The sequence below is a fragment of the Culex quinquefasciatus genome, chromosome 2 (assembly GCF_015732765.1).
Source record: "Culex quinquefasciatus strain JHB chromosome 2, VPISU_Cqui_1.0_pri_paternal, whole genome shotgun sequence".
Classification (NCBI taxonomy): domain Eukaryota; kingdom Metazoa; phylum Arthropoda; class Insecta; order Diptera; family Culicidae; genus Culex; species Culex quinquefasciatus.
The window spans coordinates 134,259,675-134,275,356 of NC_051862.1; the positions used below are offsets into that span (position 1 = coordinate 134,259,675).

At 34.8% G+C, this 15,682-nt stretch overlaps 1 protein-coding gene across 1 annotated transcript in view; it reads right to left on the reverse strand.

Annotated features, from left to right (window-relative positions):
* LOC6033736 (chaoptin) overlaps positions 1-15,682 on the reverse strand; it is a 304,909-nt gene that overhangs the window by 273,301 nt on the left and 15,926 nt on the right. Inside the window, exon 2 of the mRNA XM_038257265.1 lies at positions 604-684. The gene's annotated coding sequence lies outside the window, so the exon portion shown is untranslated. The remainder of the gene's footprint in view (positions 1-603; positions 685-15,682) is intronic.

Here is a 15,682-nt window from a genome sequence, read left to right on the forward strand (position 1 = left end):
GCTCTTTGGTCCATACACCGTCAAAACGGCATTTTAAAGTTTCATACGCCCTTTTCATATGTAAGGCTAGATTTTTGAAACTTCTTTTTATTTTTCTTTGAAAGGCCAACTTATCACCTTTCTTTTGCGTCTAGGCGCGGAGATATGATTTTTCGAAAAAAGTGGTTTTTGCGAAAATCGTCGAAAATGGCCATTTTTCAGACCACCCTAACACGGCGTAGGTCACCCTAATGGCCAAACAAAAAAATACGCGTCGAATTATTTCGGCCAAGAAACCCCCAGACAAATTTTGAGCCCGATCCGAGCACTTTTGTTTTTTTTTTTTTTTTCATGCTGTTTTCGTGGGGAATTGCTGTATAAGTAATCTCCTAGTTATGGATTCCGATAGTGACATTTTTTATAGTTTAGTCTGATTTCTCGTAGGGTAAGCTGAAGAATATGCCAGTGAGAGGATTTTCAAGTGGACAACAAAGAGTTATTGTGAAGTTATTGTGTATTAGCTAATTTTTTTAAAAATCATCTATCCACCTTTATTACTGTTTCACAATTAGAAATGATTGTGCTATCAAACTCATCTGGTTAATTTATTTCTCTAACTCTTACCTTCAAATTGATTTATAATTCATGGAACTGTTGATTTTTATCGCAATTGCATTATACCATGAGATGAGAATGTTCTATTACCTGGAAGAAGAAGTTGAAAAAAATCAGTTAGTATCAGGTGTAATTTTATGCTTTCATAAATTTATTACTTCATTAGTATTTTACTTTTACGATACTACACAACCAAAAACGTGATAACAAAAAAAAACCTCAAAAGTATTCTGATCCACTATCCTTCAAACTATTATTCATTTCCATCTAACAAAGCTCTCGCTGAAAACTTTGGCCCATCTCATCAGACCAGAAATGTCCATCTGAATACATTCCCATCCTCCCCATCCCCCTCCCGGACTCATCCGAACCAAACTCGGCACTCTAATTAGTTTGCACATAATTCTAAACACTAGATATGCATATTTAAATGCTCATAATAAGCCCCTCTCGCTCGCACTCTCTTTCCAGGGGAGGGCATCATGTGTGAGTGTGACACTGTCAGCCGGTGCTCGTTAGTCATACAAACTACTTTACAGCACAAATTTTGCCAACGCCGACTAGGACACACACGTCGCGCTGGCCCTTTTTCCCTGGGCTGTTCCTGGCCACGGGAGGATGCCCACCGGAACCGGGAGGACGACGTGAGCCTATACCCAGTTTCTCATTTGCATAACAGTCCGAAACACAAGCGAGGCGGCATTGTAATAAATTTATGCACATAATTATCTAGGAAAATACGTGTCATAATATAAATATACATATATTTTGAGTTTTACAAGGTGGTGATGGGGTGGGAGAGGAAGGGGGTGCCCGTGGGAAATTGAAGGCAGCGCAGGACTAACTGTGGAAGAGTAGTCTCGAAAATCCCCTTGGGTATGAGTTGTGTTGGGCAAAACCCTTTTTTGCTGCTACCCACACGTCTTTCCTCAAACCAAAAAAAGGTCCACAGAAAACGTGAAATAATATTCTTGTGGGAAACATAAATTTTTAACATAGTTTTTTTTTGTATTTTTGTATTTTTGTATTTTTGTATTTTTGTATTTTTGTATTTTTGTATTTTTGTATTTTTGTATTTTTGTATTTTTGTATTTTTGTATTTTTGTATTTTTGTATTTTTGTATTTTTGTATTTTTGTATTTTTGTATTTTTGTATTTTTGTATTTTTGTATTTTGTATTTTTGTATTTTTGTATTTTTGTATTTTGTATTTTTGTATTTTTGTATTTTTGTATTTTTGTATTTTTGTATTTTTGTATTTTTGTATTTTTGTATTTTTGTATTTTTGTATTTTTGTATTTTTGTATTTTTGTATTTTTGTATTTTTGTATTTTTGTATTTTTGTATTTTTGTATTTTTGTATTTTTGTATTTTTGTATTTTTGTATTTTTGTATTTTTGTTATTTATAATTACATGTTTTGCTGCGAATCTCAATGGAACTATTTTCGCTGGTACGAATTGCGGCACTCATTACTTTCTTGCCAACCCATCATCCACTATTCATAGTTTCGTTTTCCGGGGAAAACGTCCATCCTTGTCCTCCCCCAAGCAGTGCAAAACCCCTTCCCAGCTTCAAGCTTACTGTAGACCGAAGGAAGGACACTTCCGACGTGGCCGGTCACCGCACCCGGTCAGACGACTGCCGGTGGTTGAGTTGGGCCATAATCGGGTTAATACTGCTGGCGTGTCGTTGACGGTCAGTGTCCGACGACACGGTTGAGAACCTGGTTCATCGTTCGGACGACAACTTTTGCAGCCTTTGTGGGCAGGCGGAATGCCAAAAATAGCTGCCCTCACCTTAGGAGCTGAGCCAGAAATAGTTTTGCAAAGCGCGACGATATTAAATATGACATTTGAGAACAACGGCCGACAGTGGAAAAAAAGTGGTGGGGGTTTGGGTTTTGAAATGGCACACCGTTGTTCTTTTGTTGTGTGCCGAGACATGCTACCTGCTGGTAGAAGTTCATAAATAGTAGTATTTTGCAACCAACCAACAGCCCAGCCGACAATGCAAAACCGGCAGTTTTGCATCATATTTCGTCAGCGCCACCTCCGGAACGTGTTTCCGTGCTGATGGGAATACGGGAGCTTAACTAGTTCAGCACAGGAACGACCCTCACCGTTGTCACCGGATTGTTTAACGAGAGATTTGCCAGCGTACTCTATGGTGATAATTGTTTAGGTATTCATGAAGAGGAATGTTGAAAGGTTGTCACACGAAATGATGTGAAGTACAGAAATAGGTAGCCTTGGGGGTACACAGCGAAAGCATGCCGATTATTATTGTGAAAAAAGACACTTCTATTACACACTACATGTTCAATTTTTGTAAACATAACAAAAAAGTTACAACCGATGGGATTCAAACCCAGAAACAAGAGTAAGGACTGGCGCCTCAGCCCGCTCGGCCATCAGACCGATGAAGAATGTAAAGGATAAACTAATATATGAGCTTGACATTTCGGACAAGTACGTTTCACATACATAAAATGTAATATTACATAAAATTGCATAAAATAATGCAAACAGTATTTTACACTCAGGCCATCTACTAGCAACTAGATTACTGTTTTATTTTTCTGTGTAGAGATTTTTTGTTTTCAATTTTCGTACCTTCGTATGGGAAACGATATTTTTTTTCAAGAAATTACATGTTTTGAGTTCATTTATATAGCTTCAGTAAGGAAAGCAACAAGTAAAAAATAACTCGATTTTCCTCGATCTATTAAGGGGTTAAAGTTTCCATTTTATAAAATAAAAATCTATCAATCCCCACGATAACCTAGATATCCAGCCACGTCATCATAACCTAATAAATAGATTAAAACAAATAGTGTGTCAGCGTATCACTCTCAAATATGACTAAACCTAATCCATTAGAATAGCCCGCGGCTGCCAACGCGAAAACGCGATGATTTCAACGAAATTAAAGCCGTACACATGCACGTCTATCACTTCCCGAGCCCGAGGACCCTTTCTCTCCCTCCCAGGAGCCGCTCGAACCATCCCGGACGATGTCCTGCAAACCAAACCCTCCAAAACCTAACCAACTCCGCGCCACCACTGCCGCAGCACCCAGCCCACGGGGGGACACTTTAATTCCAATATTTATGTACATGTGGTCTGGTCGTGTGGTGTCCCACTGGTGGTGGTGGCTGCGTTGGTGTGCGGTTAGAGAGTGAAGTGCGTTACGTGTGTTTGGGGGCCTGAATAAATGTTAGCCAGACTAGTGATAGCCTCAACATTTTTTTCTGCCTTCTTTTTTTCGCACAGACCAGTGCCGGAAAATTCACAACCCGAAAAACTGCTTTCCCATACATCATCGGAAAAATGGGCTGCGCGTGCAACTCGGAGGATGTCCGGCGAGAGGGACATGTGAGGGAAGGGGTTCGGGAAAAAATATGAACGAAAAACTGATGGAAATGGGTCCTCGGGAAATCCCTTTCGGGTACGCGTCGTTTGTTATTTTGCCGGTGGCGCTCGACCACCAAACACCTTGCGTGTGCGATTGGCGATAGGGTGGTGCTGGAAGTTTTGTGTTTATGTTTCTTTCATCCCCCATCCTCCTTCTTTAAAAATGTTCTCAAATATCATTGGATATTTGGGTAATTCTTCACCAGCTAACAGCAACTTTGATTTGCGTCAAAATTTGTCCTACACAGCAAATTCTGATGTTGGTTTTCAGTTAATATTTACTGAAAACTACACTGCTTAAATTTTCAGTTAGTTTTTCGCTGATCTTCAGTTAAAATTTGTATGGAGCTGTCAAAATTTGCTGAAATTTCAGCAAGCTTTCATTTACTGAAAATTCAAGTAGTGCAGAATTCAGTAAATTTAATTGAATTCAGTAATGAAAAATTGGTGTGTATGATGTAATTTCGGTTTCTGTTCACGAATCCTAGGTACATTTTTCAATATCTCGTTACAGAGAGGTGGTACGACCCCTTTTCTAGGATTTTTGATTTCTTCAGAAATGTAGCTAAAAATTGATGAATTCATGTACATATACATTAAACTTCTTATGAGTATGCCTTGGAAGACTCTAACTTACATATTTGACCTCCAATAAAAAGTAACCGAACCAAGTTTGCCAAATTTCTTACATTTTTTAATATGACCCCAAAGTCCAAGCTGGAAACCCAAATACGACCGAACAAAAATCTTTTCATTGTTTTTTTGTATTGTACAAAATACAACAACACATTGCCTCGGATGATGAATCCGGACATTGTTTAAATATAGATAAGTGAGCTACTAAGAATACTAAAATATCACTTAAGTGGGTTGCCAGACTCATTAGGAAGGTCTCTGGATTATTTTTTCCAACGATATGTAACATGATGGTATTTGAGTTAATATCTGGCGACCAATCAAACATCCGGATATATGAGAAAAGACATTTTTAAGCATAACTTTTGAACTACTTATCGAAACTTCAAACTGTATAAAACTATGGGAACACTTTTTCATAAAAAAAACTATTTTACCCATTATAGTTGGGAGCTTACATTACAAGGTTGTTAATCAATAAAATTATCGTCGATAATATATTCGTCTGACGATAACAATAATGGTTATCGTTATCGTTATAGTTATGTCGATAATTCTATCGGCGATATCTTATCGCCGATAATGGACGATAACTCATTTTTAAAATATTTCTAAAATCGATTTACTCAACCATACCATGTTAAATTTTCAATGTATTCGCTAAGAATATATTTTTTGAAATGTAGTAATTTTCAAAGTATAAATATGTTTTCAAAATTGTTCACAATATACAGTTTTTTTCGAAAAAACTCAAATTTTCATAATTTACAATATTTTGTATGCTTTTTCAATTTATTAGAGTTTTTTTCAATCCTGAAAATTTCACAATTTTTTTTATTTTTTCCAATTATCAAATTGCTACATTATTTTTTATAATCCTCTGCCATATGACACCAGGACACTTTAAAATACTTTCGAATAAATCAGTTTCCAGAATAATTTCCCTTGAAAAAGTATCAATGTTGGTTTAATGTAAGCAGAAATATGCCCAATTTCGTAAAATGAAAAGTGACTTCCTTCAAAATTTCTGGATATAATTCCCTTTCACATGATTATTTAGCAATTCCATTTGAAAAGAGCCTAAACCAAAAAAAAGTTCTCCGATCGGGCTCAAATTTATTCTGGGGGTTCCTTGGCCAAAACAATAAGACCCTTAATTTTTGTTTGCCCATTAGAGTGACCTACATCGTGCTCGGGTGGTTAAAAAAATTGATATTTTCGAAATTTTTAGCACAAACCACTTCTTCAAAAAAAAAATCATATCTCCGCGTCATTTCATCCGATTTTAGCTGTCTTAGACGCAAAAGAAAGGTGATTAGTTTGGCTATTTGGGAAAAATAGTTAGAAGTGTCAAAAATCTAGCTTAACATTTGAAACTTTTTTTTTTTTTTGGCGTTTTGACCGTATCTGGACAAGAAAGCCTTTGTCTGATAATATTTTTATCGGATTCCTCGGAAAATTTCACATGACTTATCAAAAAATTGGCGATGTCGAACCATACGCTTCCAAGATATGATTTTATCATAATAAAAAACAGAAAAATTGACGATATTGGCAAAAAATCAACTTTTTTCACTAAAACTGCGATTACTTCAAAATTTCAGCGATGACCTATATATGTTTGGGTATAAAAATTTTCGTAATTGAAAGACACAACTTTGGTACCCAGAAATGTACAGGTCATCGCTGAAATTTTGAAGTTATCGCAGTTTTAGTGAAAAAAGTTGATTTTTTGCCAATTTCGTCATTTTCTGCTTTTGCGCGTGGCGCGTCGAAAAACTTAGTTTTTATTTCGAGATATGTTTTTTATTGAAAAAGTCTGAAAATTTTACAAAAGGTTAATTTTACAGGGAAAATCGAACCAATAGTTTCCAAGATATCGTCAGTTGAAAATTAAATGCTGAATACTGCCGTTCTAAGCATAATTGTCCAATGTTTAAAAAAGTGCAACTGAGAAAAACGCGATTGAAATTTTTCGACCGATTTCTGTGTTTCTAAGCATAATTGTCCCGTGGGTTCCTTTTTACCCTATGTGTCCCTAATCGCCCCAGTTAGCAGTTTATCACCCTTATTTGTGATTCTCTTGCTATACAACAGGTAAACAAGACATAATGCTTAGTAAAACTAAAGATTCCGTGTAAGATAATACTTGGTGGGACAATTATGCGTAGAAGTTTAACGATGGGACAAACAAACTTGGTGTTGTTTTTAATGAGTTTCCGAACAAATTACCAGATTTTATGTTTTTTTCTTAAAGTACACATCAAACTAAACTTAAAAATGTTATAAAGTAAAAATCGTCCAAAACTGACATGGGACAATTATGTGTAGAACGGCAGATTAGGTCACCTTAAGAAAAACAAATTATCGTCGATTCGTATTCTTTGTGATGCTGTATCTCAGAAACTAATAGTCCGAATTCCAAAGTTTCAGACAGAAAATTTTAGGAAACTCTCTATGCTTTTCGAAAAAGCACCTATTTTCAAGTGTCTTCTTCCAAGAAGTATTTCTCGAATACAAAAAAAAAACGAAAAAAAAGAAATCAAAAATATTTACCCAACGGTACATTTCAAAATAACACATTTAAAAATAATTGTAAAGAGGCCATCCATAAACCACATGGACACTTCGGGAAGGGCGATTGTCCAATTGTATAGGTAATTGTCCACGAGGGATAGGGGGGGAGAGGGTTTTAGATTTCCAAAAAAGTATCCACGTACTTTATGAATGGTTCCAAAGTACTTTTCGATTGCAAATCGCTTAAGATTAAAAATAATAACATTTTTATCCGTTTTTTGATATTTTTAATTAACATTTTGCATCATCATGCACCTCAAAAAATGTCATTTTTAGTACCCTAAAACATATGAATTTTTTTTCTAAGATAAAAAAAATACTATGGGAATGGTCGCGTAACTATTTTCCGAAAAGCCTTTTCATAACCCACAACTTAACCGAAGACAGCAATGCGATCGTAAAATTGCTTCTCAAGATACAGAATTTCATACATTTACATACCCATTTTGTATGACCAGCTCCCAAAATTGAATGGAGACTTGTATGAAAAAAAAAACTAATGATGCAAATTATTTCTTTTTTACATTGAGGTATAATGGCGAAGTTTAACCGTGAAAAATACAGAATGAAAAAAGCACTCCAAGAAAAAAGAGTCACCCTGAAATTTCGTCACAAAAACCAACACGTGCGTGCGTGAGTGTGTGCGTGTGTAAGTGAGCCTGGATAATACATTTTCTATTTGCTGATTATTGTACGTGCGGTTCGGTATCAGCAGCAAGCGAATCGCGTGTGAGTGTGTATGATTCAATGCGTTCGAGTATGGAGCAAGATAATGGCTTCAGGAAGAGTTGAGAGGAAATAAGGAAGCAAACACAGGACAGGTGACAGGATCACGTGTACTCGTATCACCCGGTTGGAGAGATTGGCAGTGGGACTGATGCCAATTTTGGGTAGAATGATGAGGTGTTTGAAGAATGTTAGAGTAGTATGAAAGAAAGACTTTTACTAAACAAATGAATTAGAAACACGTTGATTAGGAACATGATTACATATTACATATTACAAAAGTTGAAATAAATGTTTAAATACTAATTAACAATCCATAATCATCTCATCTCATGTGAAATAGTTTAGAATCGATCCAATGCCACAAACAAATTCAAACCAGCGAGCTCGAATCAGAATGTAACTGATGCTACATGAAAATCCTGGCACTTAGCTTATATTCAATTTCAACCGCGAGCTTTTTCAACACAAATACACACAAACAGACACAAACACACAACCCCAACTCACCGCGGGGTTTTCCCAAATTGATATATCTCTGCATTAGCGGGGGAATCAAAATATTTGCCCATGCAGAAGGCAAACAAATTTAAAACCTTGTGCATATTTTTCCCTCCATTTACAAAATTACTTTACCAACCCGCCACACCCGGCTCTCCCACTCTCTCACTCTCTCTCAGAGGGTTCGTACTTCTCAGGAGCACACAATTTGCATGCTTTACAGCGGGGCTCTCAAATTCATTCGCGATCTTCATCCGAAAGCTCCACCACCACCCTCTGGGGGGTACCTTTTCATCCCCGTGTAAGTGTGTGTTTGCCATGAGAGAGGGGGATTGCTCATCACTTCTTCACCCCTCTCCACCGGGCAGGCCGTATGCAAAAGTTGTATCAATTTATTTGATTAAATTTTATTATTTCATTTTACCGGGGAGCTTTAGGTGGAACTCGATTTCCGTGGTGCAGCCCGACTGGGCGCGGAAATGTGAGTGCAGCTAGTGGAAACTATCAGTTTCGATTCGTTTTTCACTATTCTTTTTTTTTTTGGATTTATCTTGATCATCACTAAAAAGATTAGGTAGAAATGCTCACGTAGAGCTGTCTATCAGACTGATTAATTTTATTTAGAAATTGATTTCTGAAAAATCAAAACCTTTCTAGAAATTTTAAATTAAAATTACAAAAAAAAAACATTTTTTACATGGATAAGTATCAAGTTTTTAATTTAAGGATTTAATCATCATTCCTTCTAGTGTAAAATCCTTATCATGCTTCCTTTTGAAGAAATTTCGAAATTCTCTCAAAACAACAAACGTAAAAAATCTTCGAAAAAAAAAACATTTGAGGAAATGAACATCACTGCCTTCTTTTGCTAGGTTTCAATTTAACCAAATAACAACTAAAGAAATAATGTTACATTATATCTTAATTTGAGAACAAAGATGGAGCAAACAAAATTACAAATCGCATAAAACGTGATCACAGTTATGCAACTACCAATGTTCACAACATATCTTGGATTCAATGAATGAAACCCAACTTATAACGTCTTTGTCGATAATGCTCCAAAATTTAAAAAAGAGCTTAAAATATCCCATCACAATTAGAAAGTGGAAAATTAAACATTATGAAATTTATCCTAAATTGGTAAATTGGTCAAATTTGAAGATTCGTGTTTATTTTCTGATTTTTTCTTCTATAAAAATAACCAACGTGCTACAACAATTCCACCGTAAAATCTTTGAGTTTTTAAATAACTAATTTTGTAATTATTTTTAGATTTCCGCTAGAAACGCAGCCAGTCCGATGAAAGCATGCTGGAAAAACATATGAATAAGAGTGATCTACAAAAAAAAACATAAATTTTTGAAATAACTTTTTTTCTTCCGAATAAAAAACAAATTCATTACTGGGTTTATATAGAACTGACGAGAGCATTGAATCTCTTTCCAAATGATAAATCGCACTTTTTTTTTTTATTTGAGTTATCAGGAATGGCAAAGGCATTCAAAAATTTAAACTGTAAGATAAAATTTTAAGTTCCCATGTCACAATTATATCAGACACAGTTTACAAAAATAAAAATTAAACAGCTGACATCAAATTGATATTTAACGATAACAAATACTATGAAAATTGTTTGCATCGACCAACATATTAACCAAAAAATCTAGACTTACACCGAACTATAAAATATGAAAGCAATTCGAAGAATAATCGCAGTTTTTAACCATTGAAATTCAAATTAACACCTTAAGTTTTATGCGTTAATATATGGGTCATTCCATCTGAAGCGGAACAGCATTTGAAAATTACCCTCTCCGATCCTGCTCAAATTTGGCAGGGCTGTTGATACTATCAAAACATGCAAGAATCTCGAATTTCATCCAAATCGGACCACCCCCTCCATTTTTGTACCTCCCCAAAAAAATCGACTTTTTTCCTTCAAAATTGAGTCTTAGACCGACCCTCTTAGATTTGTGGTTCCTGAGTTATCGTCGTTTGAAGAAAGGGGTTTCGCTCAAAAATCGCAAAAAAGTTGATTTTTTGGGGAGATACAAAAATGGAGGGGGTGGTCCGATTTGGATGAAATTCGAGATTCTTGCATGTTTTGATAGTATCAAAAGCCCTGCCAAATGTGAGCAGGATCGGAGAGGGTAATTTTCAAATTTGCACTTTTTCGTGCACAGTTGAGATGGAATGACCCATATGCAGCATATTTGGACTTGTTTAAAAATACTTTGAATTTCTTTAAATTTCGTTTTTATTTAGATTTTTTGAATCTATTATTATTAAAATTACAATTAGTATTTCTTATTATTACTGCAAAGCAAGCAGACGTTTGTAGAATCACTTTTTGCATAAAATTCTTAAAATCATGCCTTGTAATTTTAACCTTTTTTTTATTTATTTTATCGCCGTTTCATAAACTTAAATCAATTCACCGTTTGCCGAGTCAAAAATCAAAATATTAATCGTGAAAAAATACCTTACGATAAAGTTGATAAAAAGTTGAAATTTAAAGCGTTTACAGTCGACTCTCTGGCTGTCGATCTTCTCGATATTAATATTGTTCAAGTTGTCAATAAATTTTTTAGTCCATTTAAGTGGCATGCTTTGATTTTTCGTTCTATAATTTGATATCTCCCGCTCTCAACGGTCCATTCAATATCGAGTCGTATATATATCGTTTATATCGTGTATTATCGACAACTAGAAAAATCACTGTATTTTAGGGTTAAAACGAAGAACTTTTTAGCCTTTGTATTGGAATGTTATACTTTTCGATTCAGTTATTATTGGTGAAGAAAAGCAGTTCTTTTCATCATTCGAGATTGACAGGAAGAGATAGTAGTTTTACAACGGAGCTGTAAAAAAATGTTTTTTTTAATTAAATAAAACATTCAAAATTGAGTTGATGTGAAAATAAGCTGGTCGATTTATAACTTTACTCGCCAAATAGTTACAAGAAATTCGATCATGTCAATGTAGGTTTCACCTGGACATGCTGGTGCTATTTTGCCACACGTTGCTTTTTGGCGTTCTAAGAAAACGCGATTTGATGTTTAACCTTGGAGTTAACAAAAATAAGGGCACTAATGTGGCTGACTTTTATGTTTGGTTAAAGTTGTTGCCAAATTCCCGAGTTACAATCAAAATGTAAACAATAGTCGGGCATGCACGTGTGACAAAACGTCCTCTGACAAAACTCCCTTTGGCCGGATATAACACTTGCAGGTTGTGACAAGATAGCACGATCAGATCGCAACTATTTTATTATATGTGTAGAGTGATATAAATTCACTTGGTATACACGGTTTCAGATGAATATCTAAGGAATTAAATCGAATTTCGAGGATCTGTGAAGGTCAAAAGATGAGGAATTGTGAAATGCACAAAACTAAATTTATCTCAAAACGGCACGTTCGACAAGATAGCACGAGTACGTAGACAGTCTAAATGAGTTCACCGGATGCCTGTAGTTATGTTAATTCTATTAATATGCAGATCGAAAACCAGAAGTAATCAATTACGGTTTAATTATCTATTGGCAGGTTGAGTGATAATGGCAACACGATATCGATTTGCAATAAAACCATCACAAACACGCCAATGATTGTTTTTCCTCCTAATACCCAATCAATTGGCTTTGTGCAAAACAAAAGATAAAAATTCTACAACAGTGTAATTTGTATTCCATGATTCATTGGTTGGTTAGTCAATAAACAACATTTAATCTATTGTTCTAGTAAACCAATCGGTAAACCTTTCACCGATTTTGGCCACCAACGACTGAAAAATGCCAACCAAACCGGAGGTGGTCCATAATTTCCGAAGCTCCAGCGCACAAAAAAAAATCACCAACAACAACATTCAATTAGCTGTTTTATCGCGATAAGCCACGCATGAACAGGCCCTGCTGGGGAGCAATTTTTCATCGACCGGTGTAGTTCAAAATCCGGCCGCCAGGGGGAATGTGTGGCCACCAGCAGCACTTCCCAATGAAAATGTAATTAGTTCTATTTTGTATTATTTAATTAATTGTCGGTGCACAAAATGCCTCCTGGCAGTGCTGCAGGCTAACCAGCAGTGGTGCAAATCTCTTTGGTTAAATAATTTATTTGTTTGTGTGCACCCCGATGTTCGTGTTTTCCACCAATGCGATTGTGTTGGTGTGTGGTGCTGTCTTTTACGCGTTCAATAAATTACGAACACCGCGAACCAGCACCGCGGCACGCGGATCACTGCACAAATCGGGAGGCTAATTTATTTACACTCCCCTGGCTTATGTGCCAAATAGTGCTGGGAGGAATCGGTACAAAAAGTGGATGCTTTATGGTCAAAAAGCTGGAAAAGCCAATGAAATTTGATTGTTAAACACCCAGAAGGCTGACACAGCGGTATTTTTTGCATATTTTTCATTTTGAAAAACTTACCGCGGAATGTTCTGGATTTATTACAGATTCCTTTGGGGGTATTTTTTGGTTTATTGAGATATTCTAACGGAATCTTTATTACATTTACTCAAATAATTGGGTCTATCCCATTACCAAAACTCCATTCTCCACAAATCTATTCGCTAGAATGGACCATTTTACAAAATCACTTTCCCCAAAATGATCCAAACCCAAGAATAAATCACTCTCCAGAATGTACCATATCCTAAACAAAATCATTAATGTTGTATTACTTATATTGTACTACGCAATTCTTACGAGAATTATGAAGTTAATAAAGATTCCTATATATTTCTTTTTAAAGATTTTAAGATTTGAAGATTACATAAAAAAAGAAAACTTTACGAAATTAACTTTTTTAAAAGACTCAAATATTTGAATCAATTTGAGATTTTAAGATTAGAAGAAATCAAAAGAAGGGTTAGACTCTTCATGGAAAATTATGGAAAAAAGTTACAAAATTATCTTTGAAATGGTTTAAATTTCAAACTTAGGCGATTAAAAAAACTAACGTCTTTTCAGAAATCACATCAACTTTTTTCATTGGACGTTTAAGGGGTTACATACATGTAAATTGGCAAAAAAAAGTCAAAGGTTGTTATGAGCACACACTAAATTTTATTTAAAATTTGTTTTCAGGGCATTAAAAAATACATTTTCATCTATCAACAAAACAAATTTGAAGACATTTGGTTGTATCATTGCCAAGATATCGCTATTTGAAGTTAGTTGAATTTAATCGGTAAATCCATAACAAATTAGCTTTTTTCGAGAAAATCCATAACATCAAATAGAAATTGGGCGGACGGTCAGAGTTTGTCTTAAGGCATGTTACATACATGTATGAAATCACAAAGTTTAATATTACAGAAAAAATATTATATCCACTAAAAAGATGTTTTCAATCACTCTGAACGGCTGAAAACGGGTGCCACGATATCTCAACACTGCCTTGACCAAATCAGCTCATATATTTTTTTTTTTTTTTGAAGACTCTTTAAACCGGTCCTGTGTTCATGATGAAGGTAGATTTTCAAAAAGTTTATTTAAAAAAAAAAATTAAAATATAAATATTTTTGTGTTTTTCATATCAAAACATCATCAATTTTTGATTTTGTATTTTTTGCAAAAGCAAAATTTAAAAATCATGGAGCTTTCAAGAGTGATTGAAAAACGTCTTTTTAGTGGATATAATATTTTTTCTGTAATATGAAACTTTGTTATTTTCTACATGTATGTAACATGCCTTAAAACAAACTCTGACCGTTCGCCCATTTTCTACTTGATGTTATGGATTTTCTCGGAAAAAGCTAATTTTTCATGGATTTTCCGATTGAATTCAATTAAAATTATCTTGAGAGAAAATTTTGCGAAAGTACAACTGCTAGTTGTCATAAAAGTGGAAGTACCCTAAAAGGTTTCTTTAAATTTTCGTTTTTTTTTTAAAATATGTTTTCGAGACTAAAAAAGACATCTTTTGAGCCAGATAAATCTGGAAATGGCAGATTTTTCAAGTATCAGCAAGAATAAAGGTCTGTGCCAGATTTTGACAGATTTCGACAGATTTTTAATTTTCTTCCGAATTCAAAAAACGTTTTGTTTGATAAAATGAACGAGTTTAACATTCCAACGCCCAAGGCTCCAAAAAAATTGGAACGGTAACTTCAACTCAATGGTTCTCGGGCATAACTCAACCAATCAAGATGATTCTTCTTTCCAGTTTGAGATTTGTTAGGATGTCTAGATGATTCTAGAACTTTACAAAACTTAATTTGGTAAAATCTGTAATTTTTGCGATCAAAAACATCGTCCAAATTTTTTTTTCGCGTGTAAAAAAAAATTCGCCAGAAATTCCGCGGAAGCAGTCGTTTTTAAAAAAGGTGGAACGATGTTTTCGGTCGCAGAAATTACAGATTTGTTCAAATCAAGTTCTACAAAATTTCAGGATCATCTAGACATTCTTACAAATCACTGGAAACAAGAATCGTCCCGATTGGTTGAGTAATGCCTGAGAACCAGCGAGTTGAAGTTACCGTTCCACCTTTTTTGGGAGGCTTGGGCGTCCGTGTAAGTTGGACATGCGTTGGGCGTTCCAGTGTTAATCAAAAGTCGATCGATTTAGTTAAAATGTATTTATTTTAATGAGAACATGATAATATGATATTTTTAAGACCGAAATTTCAACTTAACTATATGAAATCTACAAACCATTGAATTGATACAATTTTCATTATTGTCAGATTTTTGTCTGTCCGATTTTTTTTCAATTTTACCCTGGTAACTCTGGCCATACTGTATGATGGTGCAAAATCTAGTTTCAGAGATATACGTTTTTGGATCGATTTAGTTTTTTTTTGTCGAAAAAACGGACAATAAGAAAAACGGATTTGAATTTGCAATCAAAAAGTATATTCCAATTTTTTTTTGAGAATATGTACCATTTTTAGCATTTTGGGGTCATATTTAATTTCTCTTCGTTTTTTTGCACTTTAAAAATATTTCAGGGAAGTATAGACAAAATATTGCGCCTATCGAGAACTATTAGAAATTGGATTTTTTTCTTGAAGGGCTCGTATAAGCACATTGCACTGCGACCATTTTTTTCTTGTTGCGATTATTTGGAGCGTAGGATTCTATTTTTTCTCAACATTTTCTACACTTGTCTCTCTGAGACTACATATTGGACAATTAGTTTCTGAAATATAGCTTAAGAAAGAATTTGAATCGATGAAATTTAGTTTTTTCAAGTGTTACCTAACTAGTTTGTGATTTTCAATTGA